Below are 13,599 nucleotides of genomic sequence, written 5' to 3'. Positions count from 1 at the left end.
GTGTCGCTCAGTTGTGTTCAGAACCGCCCCTGCTGTGGCTTCAGAAAGAGGACGGCTTCTATTAATGGCCGACCCAGATGTCTGGGAAGAAAATAACTCAACCCTAAATCTGTGGCCACAGACTACCTGTGGGGGGTGAAGTCTAGACGTTGTTTTGTCGCACTGACTCAGGTTCAAGAGTCTTTTTTTAGGAACACGTATGAAGCAGTCCAGGATAGAACATGCCTCTACAGAACCATAACAACGTGAATAATGGAGCAGAGAATTGTTGTTTGTGATCCACAAATAAGAGGATTATTTGATCTTGTATTTTGGCGTCTGCCCAATTAGATCACGGGTCCCCAACCTCATTTTCACTGCAGATCTGTTTAATGTGGGCTTTTTTTTTTCAACACACCGGAATCTGGAAGACACCCAGAGATTTTTGGATTAAGGTATCTCACTATCGAACAGGCCTTAATGTGCCAAGAGGAACAAGACAACTACTAATCTGGTCAACACCTTTCAGAATCGAATAAGCAATACCATGGATATTATTATATAGTATATATATTCTTGTAGTAATGTAAGGGACATTAACACAATATAAACAAATGGTTTGACACAATATAACTTCTTTAGTAGTCAGGATGAGGATCAGCTCTTCAAAAATCTTAAACTGTTGTTCCGGCCCCTGCGATCTGATTAAAGACAGTTGATAGTTGTATATACAAATAAATAGCCTCAGAGATCAGGTCCAGGTTTGGCCCGGTTGATGCGGACAAATCCATTCCACCCACTTTCAGGAAACATTCTTTCCACTAATTGTTTTTATTTTTATGTTGTGTCGTTTCCTGCCTCTTGCGTGAGTTGCCTCGGGCACAACATCACACCCTATGTGTCCTGTTAGTGTTTTGTTTTTTTCTTAGCAGAATGAACTTTGACCTCAGATGAAGAGATAAGAGATGACGCACTGATTCAGCTGCAACAAAAGAAAGAATAACAGCTAATTATTGTTAACCCTTGGGTTATCTCTGGGTCAAGGTGACCCGAAGGCCCGAACACAAATGTGTTTGTGGTATCCCTTGTGATGTCACTAGGTCAAAGTGAACGACTTCCACCACTGTATATGTATTTCTGGAAGACATGGATGTCGCTCATCTTGACCAAGAGACGACACAAGGAAAAAAACGACAAAAATTGTATGTCCACATCAATATTGGAGTTGGTTGGAGCAACATTTGAAGTTATCAACAACTCATTGAGCCGTAAAAATGGAGAAGAAAGTAAAGTAACTATGTAAAAGACTAACTGTTAGCCGATGAAGCTTCATGAAGCGGTGTCATGGTGTTCAGAGGTCAGTAGGTGGCGCCATCAGTTTAAAAATGATGTGATGTTTCATAACAACAGTTGTTCAAAACAAAGGAAAATAGTGCAGAGACCGCCATCTAGTGGAATTTGAAAATAATAACACTGCTTCATGAAGCTTTGTCAGAACATCACTAATTAAAATGCATTTAATATGTTTAATTGTTGTGCTTTTTTATTTGTGTTATGAAATAAAACTGCTTTGCAATATCCTTCATTATATTCAAAAGAACATAGTGTCTATAATTAAAATAAGGGATAAGTAATAATAATCAGTTCTGTCATAAATGGCAACAACCAGACTGAAAAACAACCAACAAAAATTGGCGCCGCATTTCAGTTTTGGTGCCATTTCCCCCGATTAATTTGTTTACTCCCAAGACAAATATTTTAAAATCAATGGTCATGACAATGATTCTCAGCACTTTCGCTCTGTTTCAGAACTGGCTTGGCAAACACTAACATGCATACACACAAATAAACGCCAAAAGTCTATTGATAGAATGTTACTCATTCCGTTAAAATTGACAAAATTTAAAAAGACAATGTGTATGACAGTGGAAATCTATACGATATCCATCTGTACTTAATGCTCCTAAACAAATAAATCATGTCTAGCCAACATTAAACATGAGAATCCAAAGAAGTCATGCCAGATTCCATCCACAGGCAAACCAGACGGGGGGTTTTAGTCACTTGTTGTTTTGCTAGTTTATTGAACTCTTGAATGAAAAAGGTGGACCAGAGTCACTGGAGATCAGTGTCAGTACGCTTGACAGAATCTCTCCTCCATCCACTGAGCTACACAACAGCAGTGAGTCATCGCTCATGAATATTCATGTCTCGGGTCGTCTCAGCGTTCGTGCTGATGAGGCAGTTTACAGAGAAGCCTCTGCTGATATCAAGGTTGTTGTGGCGTGCTGACCCGTGAGAGTGATGGACTTGTGGAGAGAGCAGCTTATCAAAACTTTATCGTCCATTCAAGAGTTGAACAATTGAGAACAGTGTCTCGCCCACACCACAGTTTTAAGTCATATGATTATCATGTTATTATCTACCTAAAATAATGATAAAAACAAGTTTTTACAAAAATAAAAACATGTATTCTTGTAATGTAAGGGACATTAACACAATAAAAAGACATTACACACTACTTTAGAAGTCGGGATGAGGATCAGCTCTTCAAAATTCTATCTTGGGTCTTGTTCACGAGTGGGGGACTGGGGCGAATCTGGACTTCTTCGCTTCAGCACCTGCCCCTGCGATCTGAATAAAGAAAGTGGATTCATCAATGAGTTGAGGGAGAACAGTTCCATCACACCAGCGCGCACAGAAAGTCTCTTAAGGCAGCTGGAAACGTCAGCTTCATGTCTGAGTTGCAAGGCCATCGATCGCTTTGTCCCCTTCACTTTTACTCAGGCAGCTGAGCGGCTACGTTAGGGAATCCTGCAGAAGTCAATACGCTGACATATCTGGCAGCACGCCAACAAAAACAGCATTTTTAAGTAGCTGTTAACCTTCTGAAACAATATTTCTGGCCATTCCAATGGAAACTGTGGAAATGTTTTTTCGAGTTTGAACTGAAAAGAAATACTAAGACACAGTTCTGTTGAAGCATTTAACAGTTTTACAGAAACTGGATCCTCCTTTGCTCCGTGTCAATAAAATCTTTGCACCATTTCTTTGTGAAAATGGAAAGATAATTGTGCCTAAATTGCCCATAATCAGCTGCGAACGTTCGGCATCAGCGAAGCCGACAGCTTCAGGATGAGTAGATGATGACAACGGCTGGACTGTTGCACTTTTATCTGTGATTGGGCAGAACCATTAACATCGACGATTTCTACTGATTTATCCCTTGAAGCCATTGTCCTTGAAAACATCTGTCAGCGTTTGAGACGACCAATGGATTAACTGCGAGAATAGACCTGTCTTTGGTGGAATCAGACTCATCACAATTAATTATAATAGATTTGATCTGTATCCTAGAAATGTCGTTACACTTTATAAATGAGCATTCACTTGGATAGCCACCAAAACTCTAAGATAATAATAATTGGGTCAATTTGGAAAATGTGTTGTTTTGGCCCCAAAAGAAGTACATACAACACAATTCCTTATTTTTTCTTGTAAAACTATATTTAAGTGATTTTACTCTTCAAACTGTATATGGTCAGTCTGGGCAACAAGGATGTAGTTCAGGAGAGAGAAAATATGTATTTATATATAGTACACACTGGTTGAAAACTCAGAAATGCCCATTGGTAACTTCAATTTTACAACTTCCCAGGTACTGGACAGGTAAACAACTCTTTTGTTTTATTTTTATGTTGTTCTTGTCTTGTTAGGCATTTGTTCAACCCAAACGGGTCCAAGTTTATATAAGTTGTTTATACATTTTCAGTATCGGAAAATACTGTCCTAGTATACAGTAGTATTAATGTTGATGCACTGAGCCTGTCTCCAGCCTCTGGTCCTCCTTTAACCCTGTGACTCTGGCTGATAGATCAGCACTGGTGAGCAAGATGAACCCCTTGAGAAGTTTCAGTCTGGCTTCCGCAAACATCACTCTATGTAGACAGTCTTACTGAAAGTATGAAACAACCTATCCCTTGTGTAATCTCAGGGTCAAGGTGACCCGAAGGTGTGAAAAAAAGGGTTTATGGTATCCCCTTTTTTGCCTTTTGTTAAAGGTGAACAACCTCCATCACTGAATATGTATATATGGAAGCCAGGTTCACCTTGACTCAGAGAAAACACAAGTGATACCACAAACACATTTGTTTTCGGGCCTTCGAGTCACCTTGACCCTGACATAACACAAAAAGAGCATTAAATCCCTCTTCTTATTTGAAGGCAGACAATTCGGTTCTCGACAACGATTATATTTATGCTACTAGTTTTGATAGTAAATTAAAAAGGGAAACATATTTGAAGTTTTGATATACTGGGTATATATAAGTATTTGAGATGGCTGATACCTATTAAGACACAGCAGGAATCATTACAACAGATGGAAAGATAGAGCTTTTATGCATCCCGCAAGAGGAGAGAATTGAAATTTGATGACGTGTAGAGGGAAATATGTTTGAAATATCTCTGCAGTCAGTTAACATTTAATGAGCTGTTTCTTAGCTGACTCGTAGAAAAGTTGAAAATATCTGACAAGGCTCAAAGTGAAAATGAACATTCTTCATCTTTTTGCAGCCGTCCACCTGTTTTTGATATTTAATCATGTTTCCAACTGTGCAGCTGAGGGTAAATAGACCATATGTCAAAAGAAGCAGCCGTTTCTAAGCGTCCATGTTGGAATCAATTATCAAAGAAGCGACTGCTTGTCACGCGCAGTCAAATTGCTGCCGACACGTTGGCAGCTTATCATCCAGAACCAGCAACACTTTTATCATGTTTCCGCCCTTTTCTAATCGTTCTATTTCAGAAGCGGCTCAAGGTAGAGAACACAGCCATTTTGATGTCCTCGTGTGGACTCATGTTCAGGACTTGGTTTTATATTTTTTAATCTTGTATTCAAGGTACAAAAAAAAAGTTGAATACAACACACTGAAATAAAGGAATGATATATACTAGGATGACTTTCAAAATTTTTACCTTCTAATTATACGGATCCGTGAGAATTTAATTATAATAGTTCAGCTATGTAATAAAACTACTCATGAAATAAAATAAATAACAAGTTTAATTGTCCCTGTACATGAACCGAGAATTTTGGACAAACAAAAAAGATACATACTGATGAGTATAATAGAGGTCCAAGATCTATTTAAGACACACTTAAATCAACACATTAGTTGAACTTTAAGTAAAGCTTTGGAGAGTCTGAAAGTCAATGACCATGTTCGTAATCATTAGTAAATGACTTGAAGTTGCTAGCAAAGTTAACTTGTACACGCAAGTAAAGTTTACTTGAAGATACCTCACATTTTTTCAGTGCAGTCTTCCGAAAACACTTTTGTGAATTCATATAACGAGTCTACATCCTGCATGATTATATACTTAATAATCTATAATTACATTTTCTCTCCATTGAAATCACAAGCTCCTTTGTCGTATTAATCTTTTCCACGCACTCCTATGAGAATGTCTCATTAGTCAAATTTCAGCTAATTTGCTCCCAATTCAAGCATCATTCAGCTACAGTTCAAAGTGTCCTGACATCTGATCAAAAGTGCATCTGCGGCTTTTGACGAGACAAGAGGAAGAAGGGACTCTAGGAGGAAATCTCAGTGTCGCATAGAAAAATTTTTTTTTACCGGGAGAAAATACTTGTATTAATGTTGTAAAAACCTTAGGTGCTGCAGAATGGCTGCCTCGGTTCATGGTTCTATTTTTCTATTGCTTATGTTGTTTGTAATCTTATTTTATTCTATTATTACGTACTGACACCACAAATAAATTCCCTTGTTGTGTTTACATCACTGGCAATAACATTTACGGATTCTGAGCCTGATAAAACATTTTATTTAGGAGCCCCTTTCACGACTCTGAAGGAGACATACAGGTTAAAGAGGAAAAATAAAATAAAATTCTACGATAAAAACAATCAAAAGTAAAAAGCAGTATCATGAAATCATTACGATAAAATTGAGAAATAACAGGGTTAGCAATTTTTCAGTTAAAATCAATCACCCCAAAACATTTGTTTGTCCAATAAAATAAAGGGTGGTCTTCTGCTTCCCTCTGCGCCCCCTTACAAATAATAAAACAAGCTAAAATCTCCCTTATTTAGTAATGATAAATACTGGTTTTAATATGATTCAAATTGGAGGTGTTTGTTTTCATGGGTGTCTCCTGCCCCCCTTGTGCCCCCTTACCCAAAAACTGATCTACTTTACCTCTACCCTAAAACCTTCAGATGGGTCAGAATAATAAATAATATATGCTTTTGTAGAGCATTTTGGAAGTAAAAGAAAAAGTTTTAGATCAGACAGATAGACACATAATGACACACCTACTATTTTATCTCTATGTACTGTATATACGTCAGAAGTGCGACCTCAGCGTTGTGTGGATTCTACTGCTCCACTGATTAAAGAGGTCTAGAGCGTTTCCTGCGATGTCATTTATGGGCAGCCATATATTTGGACTCTAGCACATTTGAGTCAGACACCTTGTTGAATCAGAGCTGGGAATCTTGAAGGGCAATCAAGTATATTGATGCTCTTTGCTGCGTCGGCAAATGCACATGTTGTACACCTGGTGGCAAACTGGTTCAACTACGAACATATTTAATCTCTATACTCTCCTCATCTCTGTATGTCTGTTAGCATCTTGATCAACTATGATCACATTTAATCTCTATACTCTCTATATCTCCAAACAGCATCTTGATTGTATCAACTATAATCATATTTAATCTATATATCGCTGTGCGTCAGCTAGCATCTTGATCAAATATAATAATATTTAATCTCTATATCACTAAACATCTGTTAGCGTCTTGATCAACTATAATCATATTTAATCTCTATATCTCCAAACATCTGTTAGCATCTTGATCAACTAAAATCATATTTAATCTCTATATCTCCAAACGTCTGTTAGCATCTTGATCAACTATAATCATATTTAATCTCTATATCGCTAAACGTCTGTAAGCATCTTGATCAAATATAATCATATTTAATCTCTATATCCCTAAACGTCTGTTAGCATCTTGATCAACTGTAATCATATTTAATCTCTATACTCTATATATAGTTAAACTTCTGTTAGCATCTTGATCAACTATAGTCATATTTAATCTCTATATCGCGAAACGTCTGTTAGCATCTTGATTAAATATAATAATATTTAATCTCTATATCACTAAACGTCTGTTAGCATCTTGATCAAATATAATAATATTTAATCTCTATATCTCCAAACGTCTGTTAGCATCTTGATCAACTATAATCATATTTAATCTCTATATCGCTAAACGTCTGTTAGCATCTTGATCAACTATAATCATATTAAATCTCTATATCGCTAAACGTCTGTTAGCATCTTGATCAACTATAATCATATTTAATCTCTATATCGCTAAACGTCTGTTAGCATCTTGATCAATTATAATCATATTTAATCTCTATACTCTATATAAAGTTAAACGTCTGTTAGCATCTTGATCAACTATAATAATATTTAATCTCTATATCACTAAACGTCTGTTAGCATCTTGATCAACTATAATCATATTTAAACTCTATATCGCTAAACGTGTGTTAGCATCTTGATCAACTATAATTACATTTAATCTCTGTATCACTAAACGTCTGTTAGCATCTTGATCAACTATAATCATATGTAATCTCAATATATGTCTGTTAGCATCTTGATCAAATATAATCATATTTAATCTCTATATCGCTAAACGTGTGTTAGCATCTTGATCCACTAGAATCATTTTTAATCTCTATATCGCTAAATGTCTGTTAGCATCTTGATCAACTGTAATCATATTTAATCTCTATATCGCTAAACGTCTGTTAGAATCTTGATCAACTATAATCATATTTAATCTCTATATCGCTAAACATCTGTTAGCATCTTGATCAACTATAATCATATTTAATCTCTATATCGCTAAACGTCTGTTAGCATCTTGATCAACTATAATCATATTTAATCTCAATATCTCTATATCTCTATACGTCTGTTAATATCTTGATCATTTTACTGATGTTTGTCATCGCTCTGATTTGATGCATTAGATAGTCTTCACAGTTTTCTATACCACTCTGTAACAATGACCTATTTAGGCTTCATATCACATCACTCCAACAGTTTAAGGAGCCAAGGTCTCAAACAGGCAAATTCCCAGACACCTTTCTATTAATTTACTTGCCTTTATTTGGTCATTATCTTAACCATACCACCCCATAAAACAGACAAGAGAAAACTGTTAAATGAAGTCACTTTTAATTATAAAATAAAGGACTGAAAGTTGTACTTGCTATCTTACCTCATCGATAACAACGCTGACTGCAGGCATTTTCAATTAAAATCGACCTCCCTTTAACATTTTATTTGTATAATCAAATAGTAACTAAAGGTCCCTCATGTTAAACTAAATAAATCTTATGGGATAATGTTTCGAAAGGTTCATTTATCTGCATCTGTTCCATAATGAGTCAAAACTGTGTCACAATTTAAACTCTTTATGTGCATCCATGTGTACCACCTAGATTGATTTCTGATGCTATGCTATGCTATGCTATGCTATGCTATGCTATGCTATGCTATGCTATGCTATGCTATCCTATGCTATGCTATGCTATGCTATGCTTCTATAGTCTAAGTCTGATGCTTTTGTTTGAAAGGTTCAGTACCTTGTGTTATCACAGGGCCAAGGTGACCCAAAGCCCAAAAACAAAAGTGTTTATAGTATCCCTTGTTGTTATAGTATCTTTGTGTTGTCAGACTTCCATAAACACATATGCAGTGCTAGAGGTCGTTCACCGTGACCCAGAGGAAAAACAAGGGTCAAGAAATATCTTAAATTGGACATTGCACACACCGTGTGTGGTATCAACCACTATCTTGAAAATACTACATGCTGTTAATTTCAAAAGAACATAATTCTTCGTGGTAAAGGGCTATAAAAACAATGTCGGATCTAAGGAGCTAACCTTGTGAGTTATTGCTGTGGCGGGGCTGTGGTCTTGTTTTGGCCAGGGAGCGGCGGGTTAGTGAGCTATAGAACGATGACTCCCTCCACAACACTTTTGAGGCTTTGCAAAGCCAGTGAGCCGTTTAATATTGCCCATTTGCTGCTGATAGATGCACGGTCGGAGCTTCCAGGTGATGTTAGGAGAAGGATGCTGCTGGTTGATGACGACCTCAGGCAACATCCCGAGTGGAACTGGAAATTATATAAACACTCTTCGATTCTCAAGTCATTAGATTTAGGCTTGTGGCTCTACTTTCACTATCTGAGCTGGACTTTCTAAACGCTGTGTAGTTTCATTGTAACCTCTGACTTCCTGCCTGCTGGACCTACCAGCCACGACTCATTCATCCGTGCTCACCAACAGTAATCACTGCTCTGCTTCCCCCATTCATCCCAACTCCCCGAGTGCCTTCATTAAAGCCGACTATAACTCATTCATCTGGGCTGTTTGTGTGCTTGGCTTCACATCTGCTGACCACAGCGTTAGTTACCGCTCTCCTCTGAGGGGTCTCAGGGTTTTTCTAAAAGATACTAAACTGCATGTAGCCTCTTTGTCCATGAAAACCTTGTGTCTTTATGGACAACCCATGAACAGTAGCCGACAAAGAGATTAAAGTAATTAGACAAGAGGCTATTGTTATTGACCTCGTTTTATTAGCCGGTCTTTTGGGAACCTGTGCTTGTGTGTTTGACCTTTACCTCCACAATTCATTTTGCAGTTCTAAAAGTCAAGCACTAATCCAGACAAAACCAATTTCACAAGATGAAAAAAATAAAAATAAAATAAAATATGACTATGTTTATTGATAATATGCAGGCATAGACAGTGGATCGTACTGAAAGTGTCTTTTATCAAAAATGACTAGTAGATACAATAGATAATTACAATTTTAAATCGAATAAATAAACAAGAAAACACTATTTTTTTATATTTCAGTAAATGGAAAATACATAATAATGACCTATCTAAAATCATTTGAAAAAACGACAATTACAACTATATAAATTAAAATAAATAAATACAATTAAAGTAAATGTATTCCCAACCATATAAGAAACGAAATTCTATGTTTTACATTCATATTTTTGTTCAAATGTCACGTTGATTTTAATAAATCAGTTAAATTAAATAAATAAGTCTGCTTGAATGACTTATTGCACAAAACGTTCCTGTGAGCTCATTCATGTATTATATATATATACATCTGTTCTTATCAGTTAAGAAATGCTGACACTTTTGTTATGCTTGGTAATTAAAATGCTTCTGTGAATGTATAAGCCTGTTCTCATTCTCAGAAGGTCTTATCAAAAAAATGAAGCAACCTATATATTTTACATACATATACTGTATTTTTTACTAGAGAAACAAACACTTCTGAAATTGACGACCACACCTATGTTTTTTAACCAAAACCAACAGCTCAGAAAGATGTCAACATAACAGCAGTATAGCATAATACCGTATCGTATCAAATCGTATCTTATTTTATCTTATTCTATTATATTTTTACTAACTGGATCTGTAACAACCTCACCTGTATGGTCTCAGTATGTCAGGCTAGGGATGAGTGTGTCTGGAATTGTTGTGAGCAATACAGGAGCACCACAGGGTACTGTTCTAGCCCACTTCCTCGTCACAATTTACACCACAGGCTTTGGACACAACTCTGCTACATGCCACGTACCAAAGTACTCAGTTGATACCGCTGTTGTGGCATTTGTAAAGGAAGGGGATGATGCCAAGTACTGGTCAATGCTTTCTCAAACTGGAGTGAGAGAAATGGTCTGAAACCCGAATGCATCCATCATCCATCACCCATCCGTCCGTCCCATGAGCCTTTCAAAGTGAATGGACAGTTCATTGATGTGGTCCAGTTCTACAAGTACCTGGGAGTCCACCTGGATCACAGACTGGACCGGTCAGCCCAGGCGAGTGCGGTGGACACGAAGGGTCAGAGCAGACTCTTCTTCCTGAGGAGGCTGAGGTCTTTTGATGTGAGCTGTGCCAGATGTTACACTTATTTCTATCAGTCTGTCGTAGCAAACACATTTTCTCCGGGGTTGTGTGTCGGGGCGGAGGCCTGACCTCGTGAGACAGTAACCGGCTAGACGGGAAGATCAGGAAATGTGTTTCTGTGATGGAAACAAGTGTGCGCTCCGTGGGTGCTGAGCTCGAGAGGAGGCTGAGGGCTCTTATGCAGGGCTCCCTGAGTAACTCCAAACACCCTCTGCATGACACTGTGGCTGCTCAGAAGAGGAACAACAGCAGTAGCTCCTCTCACCGCACTGTAGAACGTTTGAAGAGATATTTTGTTCCTTTTTTTCCCCCCATGACTGTATAACAGATCTGTATGAAGATCTCTGTGTAACTGTCTATCGATCTCGTCTGTAAATCAACAACCATCTTCTTCTGCAGCGAGAGGAAAATACTAGAACCATGAATACCCCAATCTGGCAATGCAGAACTTCAGTGCAAAGATGAATTCAGGATTGATGTCAGACAACAATTTATCATAACAGGTTGCTAGGATAACAAAATAACAAGCCTACGCAGCTGTAGAAATGATGAAAACTGTTTGCCAAACCCTTTATCCGCAATTTCTTTTTACTTTTTTCAATGCCAAAAAAAACAACACAGCTACCCCAGTCAGATTATTTGCATCCATTCATCATCAGTGCTGCTTATTTAGCCCCCACGTTTCAAATTACTGTAGCTCTTTGATGGATTCCCTTAACTGGGAATTTCTTTCCATCTGTATCACTATTATGATGGTCCCAGAACCCACTACAAACATAAAGCAGATGGATTAAAACAAGGTATTAAAAAGCAAAGACTGTAAGCATACCACTGATGTGTGGTTTGAAAATGCAAGATGAACATAAAGAAAAACCTGCTAATGCATGTAACTATATTAAAGAGTTCCATGAGAGGGAGTGATGTTTGACTTGTTAGTCGGGGTTTTTGATAATCAAGAAGGTGGTTGTTTTTTTCGGTTAGAAGAATAGGTCTCGAAAAGCGCTATATAAATAAATATTACTTACTTACTTACTTACTTACACGTTCCTAGTGCACAAGAGCTTTTTATTAAATGAAGCCTTGACACAACCGCATGCAGCTATCCATAAATTCACTTACTGGACACTTGGGTTTCTAAAGGAAGAGTTTGGCATCCAGTCAAAGGCTAAATGAAACATGGTCGCGGTGCGGCCTTTAATTAAGTCATCCGAGAAGAGAGGATTGACCGACCTGCACTGGAAAGATGCCGCAGGTATATGTATACACTGCCTGATACTATTTACATTGACAGGATTCATCTGTTGAAAGATACTTATTTACTTTTAATATTGATGCAGCTTTCTGAAGAGCTGATGGATAACATGTGCCAGGATCTGATATGCGTTGAATGAACAAGCAGAAACCTTTTCAGAACAGGACTGTGATTGGTTTTATTGAGGCCGCTTTATAAAAGCCTAACAGCCTCGATTCGCGTGATTAAAAATATAATTTCGGACTCCCCCTGGTGTCAGAACATTTCAGTTTGTGCTTGCATTTATTTACAAAACTTCAGAAAAACTAAACATTTTATTTTCTTCTGTTAGTTGTGGAAAGACAGTCAAGGTGCATCGATGTGACAAATGCTGTTAATAATCCTTACATAACTGTCATATCAGAATGTAACGCTGAAGGGTTTTGGAAGTTTGCCGACTAAGTCTCGGCTGAAAAAGGAAAAGAAACACTTGAGTTTAAGGAGGTGTTATCTCACAGTCCAAAATATCACGTGCTGACGAGAACATCCCTCACATTATTGAGAGTACCTCTCCATCAGAAAATATACCTGATGATTCTTTACATATTTTGATTTTTTTATCCTATCATTAGCCCATATTCTTATGTTTTATTATGATTATTTTACAAACATTCATCATGTAGAAACGCTGTGTAATCTACTGATTCGATTTGATCACAATCATAAACATAATCTGGATTTTAAACCTCCTAATTATCAACTAAATTAACTAAATGTGATTTTAAATCAAATAAATGTGGGTACTTTTAATATAAAAAGCGAAATGTGAATAAGACAGTGCATTTCCAAAAGTGACAAACATAATTTTAGTGCAATTTTGAATTTACACAAACTCTACACATACTGAGTATCACACAAGATCGCAGCTACTGAAATATTAATACATTTCCCTGCTGTTCACGTTCAACACACAAATTCGTTCTGCTCACTCTTTATGAATCAGACCCACTGTCTCTGATCCACTGATGTTTGTTGATGTGAGTCCCTGGGAAGGTATCAGGTTATGAAGAACATTGTAAAAATAACAGTAAGAGCCTTCCAATAATAAAGTTTTGATCACCATAAACCATTATTGCAGAAAATGTGATTTTAAAACAAGTCCAAATGTTACATAGTGTCTCTTTAATGAAGGTGTTCTCCAGCAAATAAACAAATGATCCAGAGCAGCAACAAAACCCTCGTACCAGCTGGTCATCCAACATTTATTCTTCTCATCGTGTGAGTTTGACTAAGTGGTGAATGAGGTTTTATTCATGCCAGGAAACTATTCAA

Source organism: Callionymus lyra, chromosome 13 (genome assembly GCF_982586985.1).
Source record: "Callionymus lyra chromosome 13, fCalLyr1.hap1.1, whole genome shotgun sequence".
NCBI lineage: Eukaryota > Metazoa > Chordata > Actinopteri > Syngnathiformes > Callionymidae > Callionymus > Callionymus lyra.
This window is presented reverse-complemented; position numbering follows the sequence as displayed.